This window comes from Periplaneta americana, chromosome 9 (genome assembly GCF_040183065.1).
Source record: "Periplaneta americana isolate PAMFEO1 chromosome 9, P.americana_PAMFEO1_priV1, whole genome shotgun sequence".
Classification (NCBI taxonomy): domain Eukaryota; kingdom Metazoa; phylum Arthropoda; class Insecta; order Blattodea; family Blattidae; genus Periplaneta; species Periplaneta americana.
Window position 1 is genome coordinate 137,960,327 of NC_091125.1, and position 6,121 is coordinate 137,966,447.

Genomic DNA, 6,121 nt, shown 5'->3' on the forward strand with positions numbered 1-6,121 from the left:
ATTTGACCTAAATTGCAATGTTAATTATTGTTTTTAAATATTTGTAAAAATTAAGTAAAGTCTACTACTCCACGAAACTTATTGCATTCCTGATACAAGTAACATTAAGGAAGCCGTGAAAAAATGAACAAGATTCCAGATGCCGATGTTATTACAGCAATGTATTATATAAATAATATTGTTAAAATATTAAAATGAAAAATAAGTAATTACATAACCTTACCGTTTAAGTTCGCATTTATAGACTTGGGGAAAAAAAGACAGACGTATATGACGGCCTGCTGGAGTATAGTGAACACAGAAAACATTTTATAGCAACAATGTTGAAGAAAGATATTTTAGTTTTTCGAAGTTGCCGTCATTAAACAGAAACCAACATGGAGATTTCATTGCAACTAATTAGAAATTCGTCTTTCAGGTATGTAATAAACGATCTTCGCACAAAATAATGTACGATACACGAGCGGTATGTTTGTTTTCATGTTCTCGGAAATTAAAAACCTCAACTACGTTTCGCTTTTTCAGTCTTTTCCTCGAACATGAAAACGTCAACATACCGCTGTTGTAACGTATATTACTATTTTTCTCGAAGAAAAATATATAATTAAGGTGCTAATGTGTTGAAACTTTACAATGAACTAATCGAAAAGGCGAAGTCATTAATAAAATGGAACAGGTATAGTGATCCACTGCAATGTGCACTTACCGTTTTAACACAAATTTAATTCACGGGAAAATGCAGATTTTTACTCCTTTCGTATTATTTATTTAAAAATTAAATTTTATTTAACGCCGATCGCATTTGCTGAGATTAATATCAGCGTCGCCGGTGTGCCGAAATTTTGTCTCCCAGTTCTTTTACTGACATGAGCTTGTCGCGTTTACACACTTAAAATGCCTCGACCTGAGCTGGGATCGAACCCGCAACTTCGGGCACCTAAGGCCAGCACTCTACCGACTGCGCCACCAGGCCGCATTTGTGTTATATTTTTGGTCCAAGGAAAATATTTTTTTTTTTTTTTTTACGAAAACGTTCGTAGTTCATGAATGTGTTCATTGTTTTAGGGCTAAGAGACTCACTATAGCTTAGCCAATAAATAGTACGTTTGTAAGACTTGATAAATAATTTAAGAGCTTGCTATTAACATTTATTATACTGGTATCAATAATAAAATATACAGGAGAGTAGGCTAACAGAAAAAGGCGGACGTCACAGCAGCGCCGACTACACTCGCCACTATTAACTGGGCCGTACCGAGCTATGTGAAACAAAATACAATCGAAATATTGGTAGTAAAATTCGTGATTATATTCCTTAAGAGTATAACAGGGGTCTTTTGAATGCACTAAAACAAAATACAGATTTAATAAGATATTATATCAGGTTATCATAGCGAAATAAAGGAGAAATAATATTTGTGGCTAAGGGAATATAACTCAAACCGGCGAAATCCAATTTCGGGATGACCTTTGCTTCGGCGTTGCATTTTTGGTACAGAGAAAATAGCTCGTCTTTTACAAAAAAACTCTCTGCGACCATAAACTTATTTACCATTTTTATCAAATTGTTTATCAATTTTACACAATATGGCCGATTAGAAACATCAATAAGCCAATTCGATCGTGGTGAAACATAAAGAAAATACGAACGAGGTTTTAGTTGTCACTTAACTATCCCATCAACTAACCCACTCTTTGTCATAATCCTCAGTATTCTGTCACTTAGCTTTCTCGTTAACTAACCTAATCTAACCTTGGTAAATCTTTCTTATGTCCCAGCCACTAATAAATAAATATAAAATACCTTGAAAATTCCTTGGATTTAAAATATTGAGTAGTAGAAATTGATGTGATCACTGGGAGAGCTGTAACTCCACCCAACCCTCCCTAAATACGAACCTTACTTATGTACGAAAATCGTCGTGCCTAAACGAAGAATACTACCATATTTCTTTAATGTAACAGTGGGTTTCAGTGTTGCCAACATAGTAATAATACACACACCTAACCTTTCTCACATAATACACACCTAATCAAACCTAACCTAACCTTACACGTAATATTTATAGCGCTACATTCCTCACATTTAGTATCATTTCGTTTTCATGTATTGCCGGCTCTGCCAATCGTGTCGGTTTCCATCTAGTGGAAGTGGATCGTACTACTAATTCGAAGAAGCAATGGCGACTTTCATAATAGTTTAATTACATTTTACATGTTTCGTGATATACTAAATGTGTTAATGTAGTAATAATTCTCTATATATACCTAGTATAATAAGATTTGAAATGTGTTGTGATTGTGATAAAAGTATTGAAAATTGATTTATAGCGCCACATTGGCAGTGATAAAAGTGGCTGTTGTATGCTCTAGATTGACCCTAACCTTATCACATGTCTCGGTCTCTTGTTACTTGTCTATCCCCTCATCTAATCCATTCTAACCTTGTCACATTCCTCGACCTCATGTCACTTAGCTACCCCCTCATCTAACACGCATAACATTTAACTGGTAATATTTACGCAAATAATAAAATTAATAGCCTCGCGCCGGCTCAAATCAGACGTAGGCCCCTAATTTACTACATTTTTCGAACAATTTTCTTTTCTTCAAATATTTCCCTTTAAAATCCTTAACTTTGCAAATCCATCTTCACAAAAAAGAAACCCTTACAAATTCAACCATTTTCACTTCAAAAACCACCGGAACTACTTCAGGGCTAGTTTCACCTACTCTAAAATTGTGAAATTACGACTTGTCTACATCTATAGGCTAGTGATTAATACCCGTGTGTAGAGATATGGTATGCGTGTAAGATATGAAATTTGAGTCTTATCTACTTTTGAAATACGCACAAGGCAATTGTATATTAATATCTACGTTAACACATGAATCGGAAGTACATTTACTTACCGACGCCCCCAGCGTCAAACACAAGTTGCGATGTGTGCTCAAATATTGTTGTTGTGGACTCTGATGTAAGGCGGCTTCCTGAATGGCTATCCATGCCGATAAAAAGTTTTTCCATAAAAAACTAGTTCTTTACCACAAATCCCCTCCGTCTGTTCCACTCTCATACATCTCTTTAACACAGATTGAAACGTCTAATGTAAGTTATTAAACACACAGCACTATGCGAATGGCGCATTTTGTCAGTAACAGATAAATCTAATATAATAACAAATTAGTATCTAATTCTTTAACAAGTTACTATGCACTCCATGATCGCTGGAATTCTTATTCAACATTCCCTTGTGATCCATAGTCATATTACACTTTCTTCACTGTTACACATTGCATTCGAGTTCTAGCATTTAATGCTCTGAGCAGTTTTACATAGTCTTGATCCTGTCACGTCTCCAAGCAGACTGCATGACCATGACTGTTTGAAGGTAACCAATACGTGTTGGGGGTTAGTTTTATGTTTACATGAGTCTATATTCAAAGGGTTCGAATGAAATGCTACTGCTTCAGAACACCTCTCAACACTAAAATCTTAATAAAGAAGAGTTTTTTTTCTTTGAAACTAACAATTTCAGAAATACACAGTACGTAGGCCTACAGAAAATATCGTATTTAAATACTCCATGTTATATTTCAACCACGAATCAGTAATGCAGATGGCTGCTCTGCGTAATAGGTTAAAATGTTTCTCATTAAATAAGATTGTGCTGTTAGAATGTCACATAAAAAGGATTAAAGTTAACTTCGTATTCTAGACACTGTCACTATAAATATCTTCTTTTATTTCTTAATGATGTATAAATTATTATCACCGATTAGAATCCATTATCATTAGGACCATGTAAAATTAATGTTCAACAAGATCGCATCGCATCGCATCAGGAAAATGACTTATTATATTAACACAAATTCTATATGTAAAGCTGCCCTTAAACACTTAAACAAATATGAAATTATTCAATTAAATATCACTTTATAAAGAAAACACATACTTAATCTCTTGGTACATATTTTTGCTACTTGAACTGATTTTAACTTAAAGTTTTGCAAATAATGATGAGCGCCATCTTAAATCAAACAAAAAGAAATGAAACATCAGACTGCGACAACGCAATATCTGATTCTTTGCTGACTAAAGGAGAGAGTAGTTACAATTTCCTGAGTGAAAGCAAATGAAGCTATGAAAATATGACATGAATAACGCGGAGTGATACATTAAAAGAACGTATCGAAACCAAATCTATTCTAGACTGGAATGCTGTCTTTTATTTCGATTATTTGATGTATTAGTATTCGTAGATAATTTAATAATTACACAGACAAATAAAATGAAATATAAAACAATAAATACATTAATAAACAAATAGGCCTATGTGTTATTTATATTAAAGTTGCCATGCTTTTATAGCTGTGCGAAAATGAAATATCCTATGACTTGATCTAAATGAGGGGTTGGAAAGCAATGGTGGATCATTAATGTTTAGGTGAGGGGTTTGGACTTTTTCCATTGCTGGTTGTCACAATCAAAAACAAAACAATTTTTTGATTGTGATAACAGCAATGGAAAAAGTCCAAACCCCTCACCTAAACTTTAATCCTATGACTTGTACTGTGAAACTGAATGAATCTTGATTTACGGTATTTTCTCGAAAACCCCGCGCACTTTTTTTTTCTTCGAAATGTACAAGTGTAAAAAATAGGTGTGCGCGGCTTATTCAAACTGAAGTTGGCAGCATTGTTCGATTTTCTTCCCGCGCAATTCCAAAGGCAGTAGTGCATGGCCGTTATCTTCCTGCGCAGGTATTTGAATTCTTAACATTGTTAATTAATGGCGTTATGATTTGTGTCGGAATTAAGTTCAAGTGTAATAAGTGTGTGTATAGTATGTGCGTCTTACATTTTTAATGTATCCGTGATGCAGGTGCACGCATATAGTTCCATCTTGTTGAAAAGAGTTTCAGAAAGTGTAGCATCTCCGGTTAGCTAACGGAACAGAGCATGATCGTATATGGTGAAGTGAGAGTGAAGACGAATGCTCAGGCGACGACGATAATAATAATAATAATAATAATAATAATAATAATAATAATAATAATAATAATTCGTGGCGCTACAGCCCACGAAGGACCAAGACCGACCAGCCGGCTGCTGGCCTCACGGCCACATGCCGAAGCAGAGGTGGACGATAATCCAACCAGAATGGAGGTATCGTGTGGTTAGCACGATGAGGTTCCCCCCAGCCGTTACAGCTGGTTTGCGTAACCGGATTTCGTTACCTATCGTATCTCCCCAAGTGCATCACGATGCTGGGTGGGCATCGTTCCCATACACTGGCCGAAATTTCATGAAAAAATTTCTTCCCCCATGAGGTCTCGAACCAGCGCGCATTCCGTAACGCTATTCCTAGGCAGGATGCCTTAGACCACGACGCCACGGCGCGGGACAGGCGACGACGATGGTGATGACGAAAACAGCGCAGAATGAAGAAGTTAAGAGTGATGGACAGGTATTTATTATAACAAACCAAGTAAAATCATACCAAATAAAGTTAATTCATTTACTGACGCGTGCTATTAATATTGCAGGATGTCGTGTAAACGACCGAATAAGCAAGAAAACTTACTTGTAATTTGTTGTGAATACTTTCTCGAAAGTTTTATTTTTGTAATTTTTTTCTTTTCCCCCTTCCAAAAATTATGTGTACGGTTTATTCGAGAGCGCGGGATATTCGAGAAAATACGGTATTTAACGATTAACAATACACTATTTTTTTAGTTGATTAATTAACTTATTTAATGACGCTCTATCAACTACTCGGCCATTTAGTGTCGATGAGATTGGTGATAGCGAGATGGTATTTGGCGAGATGAGGCCGAGGATTCGCCGTAGATTACCTAATATTCTCCTTACGGTTAGGGAAAACCTCGGACAAAAACCCAACCAGATAATCAGCCCAAGCTGGAATCGAACCCATCCACGGCCGAGCCAAACTCCGGATCGGCAGGCAAGCGCCTCAGCCAACTGAGCTACGCCGGTAGCTGATTAAGAATATTACTTGGGGGGGGGGATAGGCTACTTTAATTGAAGCTATTCAGGCGAGAATTTAACGACATACCACAGTCGAAGCTCAATACATAGTAAATATGCATCCATAGAT